This window comes from Rhipicephalus microplus, unplaced genomic scaffold (assembly GCF_043290135.1).
Source record: "Rhipicephalus microplus isolate Deutch F79 unplaced genomic scaffold, USDA_Rmic scaffold_151, whole genome shotgun sequence".
Lineage (NCBI taxonomy): Eukaryota > Metazoa > Arthropoda > Arachnida > Ixodida > Ixodidae > Rhipicephalus > Rhipicephalus microplus.
Window position 1 is genome coordinate 457,501 of NW_027464722.1, and position 12,500 is coordinate 470,000.

The window sequence follows — 12,500 nt, forward strand, 5'->3', positions numbered from 1 at the left end:
GCAGTTGCGTGATAAACGACCGTGTCGAAAGCCCAAACACCGCCGAGGCCAGTCGCCGCCGCCGCAAGGGCAGCCACGCAGCCTGGCGAGAGGCATCGTCTCGTGTAGCGTCGCCCCCGCCCCAACTGGAGTGGCCCAGTTTTTTGAACGGGACGGGAACTGCGAAGCACTTAGACCGACGGCGGACTACGACGAGAACGCCTTAAGCTTCGCCAACGTTTCGCCAACTCGTGCGGGAGACTTTTTCCGCTTCGCGGCAAGTCGTCGCGCCGTGCTCTCCGCATCAACCGCGTACGCAGCGAACCGCAAACGTCGGGCGCAGCCTCCTCACCTCCCTGCGCTTTGCGCGCGAACGTTCCCTGTTCGCGCGGCAAAGCCTGGAGGAGGCACGGCCCCGCAGCGTGTTCGAGCGCCCGGTCTACGGGACACCCTGCTTACTTCGAGGGCAACAAGCGCAACGCAAGGCTGCGATCTCGCGCACTTTGCGCACGGCTGGAGAAGCTTTGCTGGCCGGCTTTCGCTCCTCGTGTTTACCGTGCGTTAAAGTTGCGCGTCCGTGGCTCTCGCAGCTCTTGCGCGCCCGGTCGCAGAGAGGAGTACGCAACCTCGACCGCACTTTCCCTGCAGGCTTCCTTCCGACTCGAAGTCCTGCGGCGGTCTCAACGAGGTGCCACATCCTCAATGCAGTCGGTCGCCCCCGTTTCGGTTGGGCTCTGGCACGACGGTCGCCACCGTCTCGCCCTTGAGTGGCCGCTGTTGGCGCTCGCTGTGAGGTGTTCAGCGTGCTGTCCGTGTTGCCGACGCGGTCAAAACGAGTCGACGGCTCACGTTCCCTTGTGCGCCGAAGGCTCTCTTGATATGTGATCCGACCCTCAGACAGACGAAGCCAAGGGAAGACCCAAGGCCGCAATGTGCGTTCAAAGAATCAGTGCTCAGTGTGTCCTGCAATTCACACCAAGTCTCGCAGCTGGCTGCGTTCTTCATCGACCCGAGAACCGAGTGATCCACCGCTTAGAGTCGTGAAAAAGTGTTTGTTCAATTCCGTACAGTCAAAACCAAACGTTTCTGGCACTCGGCCAAACAGTGGCCAAGAAGGGCGCTTTTCAGCGCACGCTTGGACTCCAAAACTCTGCCGCGCCTTTTTCGGCTGCCGCAAATCGAGCAAACGGTGTGTTTCGGACGGCGTTTCGCTTCCGCTACTTGCGAGTGCTTTCGTGGTCCACCCCTCTATAAATACTCGGGAGGCGTCGAAGCCGGTTCTCCAAGCCGGACCCGTAGGTATCGTTGTGTGCTCGCTCTCATTGGCCCGCCTAACCAGAAAATGCCTGCGGTACACCCATTTGGATAAGAGTGCACGCAGATGCGGGCCTCGACGGCTACACATTTCCTCGGGCGGCCGCCTCCCGGCCTCCGTGGAGCGCGGGATGCACGGTCCCATCGACAAGCCTCTCCCGTTTTTACCGTGGCGTCGCGGTTCACCACGGCGGGCGGGTCGGTCTCCTCCGCATAAAAAGGGGGACCCCCGCTTTTTGTTCCACGAAATCGCACAAGCTTTTTTCGCATCCACGGTTTGCCACCGCACACCAAAATGCCGATCCGGCTGCCTACTTTAGCCAACAGGTGGAGCCAGGCGCGCCGTACTTGCGCGGCACTTCCCACGTCCACCGAAGTCGGTGCCAAGGACCACTTTCGGCGCCGGAGCCGCGTACGAGCCTACTCGAGGCGGAAGAACGAAGCCAGCAAGGGCCTGGCCGCAAGTGCGTTCAATTGTCGGGACGTCCAAGTCCCTCGTTCTTCCGTGCTTCCTCTTTCGGCAAGTCGTTGCGGCACCTTCCCAAAGCGCGCAGACCCGCTAATCGCGACGAGCGCGACGTGGCCGTGCCGCCTTTCCCTCGGCAGCAAGCAAAACGCCTGGCAACGTCGACGCTCCCCTAACCGCGATCTCGCACCGTGTTTCGTGTGGCGAATTCAAAAGCCGGCCGGCGCTGCTGCAACCATTACGGTCGGTACGCATACGCCGCGGAGGGCGGGACGGTCATCGGAGCGTGCGGTTCCTCCATCGAGTACTGCGCACCTCGGCCGTCGCATCGCCGTGCCATGACCGGCCGCGCGTCAACGCGAACCGGTGCCAGCGAGATCCCTCGCCTGCAAGAACCGACCGGCAGCCTCCGTCACCCGAGGACGCGGAGGCGCTTGCCGCGGACGGCGGGACGGTATGCACTGGTGCACAGCGGACCCGTCACATCGCCAGTTCCTTGACCGACCGCCGACGCTTGTGCCGTTCCTCTCGTACTTGGCAGTCGCCGCGCGATTGTCGGGTCTCGTTCTTGCACGCTCGAACGGTCGGGAGGGCACTCGGCTGGCGTTTCGGGAACGCGCAGCCTCGCCTTCTACCGACGTAACCACGACTCGCCGTTCGCGCTCCGCCGCTCCTGTTTACAGTACTAGGCGGTCCCGCAGCGGTCGGGTCGCGCATTTCGAGCGCTTCGAGCCACGGTGCAGTGGCGGGTCGAAAGCCGACCTATGAGTGCGTTGCGCCGTTTGTACCCGCGTCCGCCACCTGGCCGACCGTCCAAGGTCGCGGTGTTGGCGTCCGCTGGGCGCAACAATTTGTCACGGGGTGCCGCTCCACATTCAGGCAGCCCCGTGGGGAAAAGCCGACCCCGCGTCCAAACGGGGTCAGCGGCAGAAAGTGTCGGGCGCAGACGCAGCTGAGGCGCTCACCCTTCACAATCCGTTAATGATCCTTCCGCAGGTTCACCTACGGAAACCTTGTTACGACTTTTACTTCCTCTAAATGATCAAGTTTGGTCATCTTTCCAACAGACCGGCGCAACCGAAAGGCCGCGCCGGACATCGGTCCGAAGACCTCACTAAATCATTCAATCGGTAGTAGCGACGGGCGGTGTGTACAAAGGGCAGGGACGTAATCAACGCGAGCTTATGACTCGCGCTTACTGGGAATTCCTCGTTCAAGGGGAACAATTGCAAGCCCCTATCCCAATCACGAAAGAAGTTCCACGGGTTACCCAGTCTTTTCAGACAGGGATAAAGACACGCTGCTTCCTTCAGTGTAGCGCGCGTGCGGCCCCGGACATCTAAGGGCATCACAGACCTGTTATTGCTCTGTTTCGTGCGGCTAGGAGCCGCTTGTCCCTCTAAGAAGGTTGTAAGGTGCTGGGAACCCCGCACCTATTTAATAGGCTAGAGTCTCGTTCGTTATCGGAATTAACCAGACAAATCGCTCCACCAACTAAGAACGGCCATGCACCACCATCCACCGAATCAAGAAAGAGCTCTCAATCTGTCAATCCTCCCAGTGTCCGGGCCGGGTAAGTTTTCCCGTGTTGAGTCAAATTAAGCCGCAGGCTCCACTCCTGGTGGTGCCCTTCCGTCAATTCCTTTAAGTTTCAGCTTTGCAACCATACTTCCCCCGGAACCCAAATACTTTGGTTTCCCGGAAGCTGCCCGCCGAGTCATTTGAGTAACTCAGGCGGATCGCTGGTTGGCATCGTTTATGGTCAGAACTAGGGCGGTATCTGATCGCCTTCGAACCTCTGACTTTCGTTCTTGATCAATGAAAACATTCTTGGCAAATGCTTTCGCAGTAGTTCGTCTTGCGACGGTCCAAGAATTTCACCTCTAGCGCCGCAATACGAATGCCCCCGTCCGTCCCTCTTAATCATTACCTCGTATTCCAAAAACCAACAGAACAGAAACGAGGTCTTGTTCTATTATTCCATGCAAGTTTATTCAGGCGACTCGCCTGCGTTGAGCACTCTAATTTTTTCAAAGTAAAAGCACCGGCCATCTCGAGGCACACAATGAAGTGCACCAAGAAAGAACCGGCATGATGTTCAGTCCGAGCCGTCGCATCGGGTAGATGCACTACTCGTCTGGAACTGAGATCCAACTACGAGCTTTTTAACCGCAGCAGCTTTAGTATACGCTATTGGAGCTGGAATTACCGCGGCTGCTGGCACCAGACTTGCCCTCCAATTGATCCTCGTTAAAGGATTTAGAGTGTACTCATTTCAATTACGGGGCCTCAAAAGAGTCCCGTATTGTTATTTTTCGTCACTACCTCCCCGTGCCGGGAGTGGGTAATTTGCGCGCCTGCTGCCTTCCTTGGATGTGGTAGCCGTTTCTCAGGCTCCCTCTCCGGAATCGAACCCTGATTCTCCGTTACCCGTAACAACCATGGTAAGCAAGTAACCTACCATCGAAAGTTGATAAGGCAGACACTTGAAAGAAACGTCGCCGGCTCGTGGCCATGCGATCAGCACAAAGTTATCCAGAGTCACCACACAATACGGGCCGAAACCCGATCGATCTTGGTCTAATAAAAGCACCCGTTACCCAAAGGGCTCCAGGCTCACTGCATGTATTAGCTCTAGAATTGCCACAGTTATCCAAGTAGGAAGAAACGATCTAAGGAACCATAACTGATTTAATGAGCCATTCGCGGTTTCGCCTTATTTCGGCATGTACTTAGACATGCATGGCTTAATCTTTGAGACAAGCATATGATTACTGGCAGGATCAACCAGGTAATCGTTCGACTGCGCGTCCGTCCTCGCCCTCGGCGGGCCGGACGCAGTCTGTGTGCGGCGGAGGCCACCTTCAGGCGCCCCAACACGCTTATTTTGCACTCCGAGATGACGGCGTTCGAGCTCGCTACGGCACAACCTTCCCGAAAGACGAGTGGGAGCCGTGCGGCAAGAAGCACGTTCATGCTCGCTCTTTTTCGTTGCATCGACTCGGTCGCGCCGTGCGGGTTGCCCAAGCCCGCTGCACTGTCGGTGGACCGGCCGGAACTAGCAACGGAGCCGAGACTGCAAAGCCGCCAGACGACGGGTCACGCCCGCGTCTTCGGCGCTTTCGCATCTGAATCGCCCGAGGACGACACGGAACACACCTCGATATCGTGGTAAAACGGCACCGTCCGACAACCAGCCCCTAACGCATCAAGCGGATGAGGCTGCAGACGACTGCCGTGGATTCCCCTGGAGCAGACCCGAGGACACGCTTGACGAGGCCGAAGCCCGCCGCATATCAGACACCCGGTCGCTTTCGCGTACGCCGCTCACGAGAACCCCCACATAATAGCAGCGATAAGTACCCAGACCTCCTTGGGCCCTAATACGAGCGTACTCGAGAAAATTTCACCGCGGGTGTGCCCCGAAACGTGTGGCATGTTGAGCGTGCCACAAGTCTACGTCGCTCTCAAACCCGCCGAGGTCGTAGAATTTGCGACCCTACTCACGAAATTCCCACCGAGGATACGGCCGCAAACGTACCGCACCTTGGGTAGGCCACGAGTTTGTGCAACACTACGCTGACGGCACAGCACCGAGGTCGTGCGCGCACGCACGGGAAAATTCCGCCGCGGTTTCTGCCGAAAACGTGAGGCACCACGACTCTCCGCAAGTTCGCGTCGACTGCGAAAGACCGAAGTCGTGAACGACGTGTCCGCTACTCGCCGCCGACACGCTGGACACCAAACGTACAACGACTCGACGGCGTCGTAGAGGCCCACGACGCGGTTTTCCTTAACGACGTCTCGGCGTGGCACCGACAGGTTAGAACGGCCGACCAACGTTCCCTGTCCGCCGTTCGGCTCAGTCGAAGGGCTCGGCGACTTCGGCAACGCTGCGAAGCCGCACGGTGACGCACGCCATGTCCCCATTTTTTTTTTTCTTTCTGCGTCTGCCGGGGTGCCCCTATAATAGCAGCGATAAGCACCCAGACCGCCGTGGGTCGCTCGCCCCGGCTGACGTGGTTTTTCGTACTCCTGCGGCGGTCGCCGTCAAGCACGTCCAAATACGCTACTTTCGTGGGCGCATTCACGCTCTTTCGCTTCGCCGGAGTGCCAGCACTCACTCTGCCAAAAACGGCGAACATCCGAGCGGCGGTTCCCACTTTTGCGTCGGCGTCGCAAACCCCGCCCCGGCAGACGAGGTTTGCCGTACTCGTGCGACGGTGGCCGGCGGGCACGTCGAAAGACGCCGATATCGTGCGCGAATTGGCGCACCTTGGCTTCACCGGAGTGCCGCCACTGACTCCTCCAAAAACGGCGAAGATCCGAGCGGCGCTTCCCACTTTCGCATCGGCGTCCCGAACTCCGCCCCGGCTGACGCGGTTTACCGTACTCGTGCGACGGTCGCCGGCGAGCACGTGGAAAGACGCCGATATCGTGCCCGAATCGGCTCCGTTCGGCTTCGCCGGAGTGCCAGCACTGGCTCGGCGAAAGACGACGAACATCCGAGCGACGGTTCTCACTATTGCGTACGCGTCGCAAACCCCGCCCCGGCAGACGCACTTTGCCGTACTCGTGCGACGGTCGCCGGCGAGCACGTAGAAAGACGCCGATATCGTGCCGGAATCGGCCCCGTTTGGCTTCGCCGGAGTGCCAGCACTCACTCGGCCACAAACGGCGAACATCCGAGCGGCGGTTCCCACTTAGCCGTCGGCGTCCCGAACTCCGCCCCGGCAGACGCGGTTGCCGAGCTCGTGCGACTAGCGACCGCGAAGCCGTCTCGCGACGCCGCTTTCGTGCGCGGCTCCCACTGCGACCTGGGTCACCCGAGGTCGACGAGCAAAAAAGAATGTCGAAAAAAATTTTTTTTTTTTTTTTGCGTCTGCCGGGGTGCCCCTATAATAGCAGCGATAAGCACCCAGACCGCCATGGGTCGCTCGCCCCGGCTGACGTGGTTTTTCGTTTTCCTGCGGTGGTCGTCGTCAAGCACGTCCAAACACGCCACTTTCGTGGGCGCATTCGCGCTCTTTCGCTTCGCCGGAGTGCCAGCACTCACTCTGCCAAAAACGGCGAACATCCGAGCGGCGGTTCCCACTTTTGCGTCGGCGTCGCAAACCCCGCCCCGGCAGACGAGGTTTGCCGTACTCGTGCGACGGTGGCCGGCGGGCACGTCGAAAGACGCCGATATCGTGCGCGAATTGGCGCACCTTGGCTTCACCGGAGTGCCGCCACTGACTCCTCCAAAAACGGCGAAGATCCGAGCGGCGCTTCCCACTTTCGCATCGGCGTCCCGAACTCCGCCCCGGCTGACGCGGTTTACCGTACTCGTGCGACGGTCGCCGGCGAGCACGTGGAAAGACGCCGATATCGTGCCCGAATCGGCTCCGTTCGGCTTCGCCGGATTGCCAGCACTGGCTCGGCGAAAGACGACGAACATCCGAGCGACGGTTCTCACTATTGCGTACGCGTCGCAAACCCCGCCCCGGCAGACGCACTTTGCCGTACTCGTGCGACGGTCGCCGGCGAGCACGTAGAAAGACGCCGATATCGTGCCGGAATCGGCCCCGTTTGGCTTCGCCGGAGTGCCAGCACTCACTCGGCCACAAACGGCGAACATCCGAGCGGCGGTTCCCACTTAGCCGTCGGCGTCCCGAACTCCGCCCCGGCAGACGCGGTTGCCGAGCTCGTGCGACTAGCGACCGCGAAGCCGTCTCGCGACGCCGCTTTCGTGCGCGGCTCCCACTGCGACCTGGGTCACCCGAGGTCGACGAGCAAAAAAGAATGTCGAAAAAAATTTTTTTTTTTTTTTGCGTCTGCCGGGGTGCCCCTATAATAGCAGCGATAAGCACCCAGACCGCCATGGGTCGCTCGCCCCGGCTGACGTGGTTTTTCGTTTTCCTGCGGTGGTCGTCGTCAAGCACGTCCAAACACGCCACTTTCGTGGGCGCATTCGCGCTCTTTCGCTTCGCCGGAGTGCCAGCACTCACTCTGCCAAAAACGGCGAACATCCTAGTGGCGGTTCCCACTTTTGCGTCGGCGTCGCCAACCCCGCCCCGGCATACGCGGTTTGCCGTACTCGTGCGGCGGTGGCCGGCGGGCACGTCGAAAGACACCGATATCGTGCGCGAGTCGATGCTTCTTGGTCTCGCAGGAGGGCCGCCACTCACTCCTGCAAAAACGGCGAAGATCCGAGCGGCGCTTCCCACTTTTTCGTCGGCGTCGCAAACCTCGCCCCGGCAGACGCGCTTTGCCGTACTCGTGCGACGGTCGCCGGCGAGCACGTCGAAATACGCCGATATCGTGCCCGAATCGGCCCCGTTTCGCTTCGCCGGAGTGCCAGCACTCGCTCGGCCAAAGACGACGAACATCCGAGCGACGGTTCCCACTATTGCGTACGCGTCGCGAACCCCGCCCCGGCAGACGCGGTTTGCCGTACTCGTGCGGCGGTGGCCGGCGGGCACGTCGAAAGACGCCGATATCGTGCACGAATTGGCGCTCCTTGGCTTCACCGGAGTGCCAGCACTCACTCGGCCAAAAACGGCGAACATCCGAGCAGCGGTACCCACTTAGCCGTCGGCATCCCGAACTCCGCGCCGGCTGACGCGGTTGCCGAGCTCGTGCGACTAGCGACCGCGAACGCGTCTCGCGACGCCGCTTTCGTGCGCGGCTCCCATTGCGACCTGGGTTACCCGAGCTCGACCAGCAAAAAAGAAGGTCGAAAATTTTTTTTTTTTTTTCTGCGTCTGCCGGGGTGCCCCTATAATAGCAGCGATAAGCACCCAGACCGCCGTGTGTCGCTCGCCCCGGCTGACGTGGTTTTTCGTACTCCTGCAGCGGTCGCCGTCACGCACGTCCAAATACGCCACTTTCGTGGGCGCATTCGCGCTCTTTCGCGTCGCCGGAGTGCCAGCACTCACTCTGCCAAAAACGGCCAACATCCGAGCGGCGGTTCCCACTTTTGCGTCGGCGTCGTAAACCCCGCCCCGGCAGACGCGGTTTGCCCTACTCGTGCGACGGTCGCCGGCGAGCGCGTCGAAAGACGCCGATATCGTGCGCTAATTGGCGCTCCTTGGCTTCTCCGGAGTGCCGCCACTCACTCCTCCAAAAACGGCGAAGATCCGAGCGGCGTTCTCCACTTTCGCATCGGCGTCCCGAACTCCGCCCGGGCTGACGCGGTTTACCGTACTCGTGCGACGGTCGCCGGCGGGCACGTCGAAAGACGCCGATATCGTGCCGTAATCGGCCCCGTTTGGCTTCGCCCGAGTGCCAGCACTCACTCGGCCAAAAACGGCGAACATCCGAGCAGCGTTTCCCACTTTCGCATCGGCGTCCCGAAGCCCGCCCCGGCAGACGCGGTTTGCCCTACTCGAGCGACGGTCGCCGGCGATCACGTCGAAAGGCGCCGAATTCGTGCACGAATCGATGCTTCTTGGTCTCGCAGGAGGGCCGCCACTCACTCCTGCAAAAACGGCGAAGATCCGAGTTGCGCTTCCCACTTTTTCGTCGGCGTCCCGAACTACGCCCCGGCTGACGCGGTTTACCGTACTCGTGCGACGGTCGCCGGCGGGCACTTCAAAATACGCCGATTTCGTGGGCGCATTCACGCTGTTTCGCTTCCCCGGAGTGCCAACACTCACTCTGCCGAAAGCGGCGATCATCCGAGCGGCGGTTCCCACTTTTGCGTCGGCTTCGCAAACGGCGCCCCGGCAGACGCGCTCGTGCGACGTACTCGTGCGACGGTCGCCGGCGAGCACGTCGAAAGACGCCGATATCGTGCTCGAATCGACCCCGTTTCGCTTCGCCGGAGTGCTGCCAGTCACGGCGCAGAAAACGGCGAACAAGTGTTTTTTTTTTTTTTTTCCTAGAATTTGTGTTATAGAAGGCACATTTGATATCGGACGATAATTTTCAACTTTATCACGCGCACCGATTTTCGTGTAGAGGTTTGCAAGTTTATGGGAATTTCTCCACTTGGAATAATGCGATTTAGTATTACTACGAGAACTTCATGGATGTACTCAAGGGTACGGGGCAAGTCAGTTACGTCAACACCTGCAGATTTTTTACACTTCAAACTGAAAATTGGTGGTTGTGAGTCCTCGTGTGATATTAAAGGCCGATTCGCTAACACATAGAACAAAGAAAGAAAGGAAGAAAAAACGCCCGCGCTCGCTCAAGAAACCTGGGTTCGCAACAAGTGGCAACAACAAGCAACCGAGCGAGTGCGCCAAAACCCGTGGCGGCCGAACAAACGCGAAGTCCCAACCGCGTCAGCCGGGGCGGCACGGGACAGGAAAAATCACTTCAGCCGGGGCGGCGGGGCACCGAATAAACCTCGTCACCTCGTCGCAGGATAAAAGAGGAAACAAAAAGTCTAAACAGCGTCTGCTGGAGCGAATGCGTAATAAAACAACAACAACAACAAAAAAAAAAAACACCCGCGCTCAAGAAGTCTGCAATCACCACAAAAGGCGACTGTGACCGAGCAGCGTCAGCCGGGGCCGTGCGGAAACGGAAAAACCGCGACTACCGGGGCGTCGAGGCACCGAAAAATCCACTTCAGCCGCGGCGAAAAAAAAAACAAAAAGAAAGACGGAGGGGGGGGGGGGGGGAACCACGTCTGCCGGGGCGAAGGAAAAAAAAAACGCGTCTGCCGGGGCGAGCCCGGGTGCGGCACCACCGGGAAAACTGTGGCAAACAGACATGGCGATCGAGTGAGTGGGCCGCCAGCCAGGCTCAGCCAAAAAGTGCAAAGTCCGAACTGCGTCAGCCGGGGCGGCAAAAACCACGTCAGCCGGGGCGGCGCAAAAAACCGCGTCTGCCGGGGCGGCACGAAACCGCGTCAGCCGGGGCGGCGCGAAAACTGCGTCAGCCGGGGCGAAAGAAAAAAAAAAAAAAAAACGCGTCTGCCGGGGCGAGCCCGGGTGCGGCACCACCGGGAAAACTGTGGCAAACAGACATGGCGATCGAGTGAGTGGGCCGCCAGCCAGGCACAGCCGAAAAGTGCAAAGTCCGAACCGTGTCAGCCGGGGCGGCAAAAAACCGCGTCAGCCGGGGCGGCGCAAAAAACCGCGTCTGCCGGGGCGGCACGAAACCGCGTCAGCCGGGGCGGCGCGAAAACTGCGTCAGCCGGGGCGAGCCCGGGTGCGGCACCACCGGGAAAACTGTGGCAAACAGACATGGCGATCGAGTGAGTGGGCCGCCAGCCAGGCTCAGCCAAAAAGTGCCAAGTCCGAACTGCGTCAGCCGGGGCGGCAAAAAACCGCGTCAGCCGGGGCGGCGCAAAAAACCGCGTCTGCCGGGGCGGCGCGAAAACCGCGTCTGCCGGGGCGGCGCGAAAACTGCGTCAGCCGGGGCGAAAGAAAAAAAAAAACGCGTCTGCCGGGGCGAGCCCGGGTGCGGCACCACCGGGAAAACTGTGGCAAACAGACATGGCGATCGAGTGAGTGGGCCGCCAGCAAGGCTCAGCCAAAAAGTGCTAAGTCCGAACTGCGTCAGCTGGGGCGGCAAAAAACCGCGTCTGCCGGGGCGGCACGAAACCGCGTCAGCCGGGGCGGCGCGAAAACCGCGTCTGCCGGGGCGGCACGAAACCGCGTCAGCCGGGGCGGCGCGAAAACTGCGTCAGCCGGGGCGAGCCCGGGTGCGGCACCACCGGGAAAACTGTGGCAAACAGACATGGCGATCGAGTGAGTGGGCCGCCAGCCAGGCACAGCCGAAAAGTGCTAAGTCCGAACTGCGTCAGCCGGGGCGGCAAAAACCGCGTCAGCCGGGGCGGCGCGAAAACCGCGTCTGCCGGGGCGGCACGAAACCGCGTCAGCCGGGGCGGCGCGAAAACTGCGTCAGCCGGGGCGAGCCCGGGTGCGGCACCACCGGGAAAACTGTGGCTAACAGACATGGCGATCGAGTGAGTGGGCCACCAGCCAGGCTCAGCCAAAAAGTGCTAAGTCCGAACTGCGTCAGCCGGGGCGGCAAAAACCGCGTCAGCCGGGGCGGCGCAAAAAACCGCGTCTGCCGGGGCGGCACGAAACCGCGTCAGCCGGGGCGGCGCGAAAACTGCGTCAGCCGGGGCGAAAGAAAAAAAAAAAACGCGTCTGCCGGGGCGAGCCCGGGTGCGGCACCACCGGGAAAACTGTGGCAAACAGACATGGCGATCGAGTGAGTGGGCCGCCAGCCAGGCACAGCCGAAAAGTGCCAAGTCCGAACTGCGTCAGCCGGGGCGGCAAAAAACCGCGTCAGCCGGGGCGGCGCAAAAAACCGCGTCTGCCGGGGCGGCACGAAACCGCGTCAGCCGGGGCGGCGCGAAAACTGCGTCAGCCGGGGCGAGCCCGGGTGCGGCACCACCGGGAAAACTGTGGCAAACAGACATGGCGATCGAGTGAGTGGGCCGCCAGCCAGGCTCAGCCAAAAAGTGCCAAGTCCGAACTGCGTCAGCCGGGGCGGCGCAAAAAACCGCGTCTGCCGGGGCGGCGCGAAAACCGCGTCTGCCGGGGCGGCGCGAAAACTGCGTCAGCCGGGGCGAAAGAAAAAAAAAACGCGTCTGCCGGGGCGAGCCCGGGTGCGGCACCACCGGGAAAACTGTGGCAAACAGACATGGCGATCGAGTGAGTGGGCCGCCAGCAAGGCTCAGCCAAAAAGTGCCAAGTCCGAACTGCGTCAGCCGGGGCGGCAAAAAACCGCGTCTGCCGGGGCGGCACGAAACCGCGTCAGCCGGGGCGGCGCGAAAACCGCGTCTGCCGGGGCG

The 12,500-nt window shown here is 60.9% G+C and overlaps 2 non-coding genes across 2 annotated transcripts; both read right to left on the bottom strand.

Annotated features, from left to right (window-relative positions):
• Window positions 1-866: 866 nt before the first annotated feature.
• Window positions 867-1,019, bottom strand: LOC142791188 (5.8S ribosomal RNA). The gene has a single exon (XR_012890051.1). It is a non-coding gene; the product is annotated as a 5.8S ribosomal RNA (ribosomal RNA).
• A 1,719-nt stretch (window positions 1,020-2,738) lies between these two features.
• On the bottom strand, window positions 2,739-4,553 carry LOC142791214 (small subunit ribosomal RNA). The gene has a single exon (XR_012890077.1). It is a non-coding gene; the product is annotated as a small subunit ribosomal RNA (ribosomal RNA).
• Between the last annotated feature and the right edge of the window lie 7,947 nt (window positions 4,554-12,500).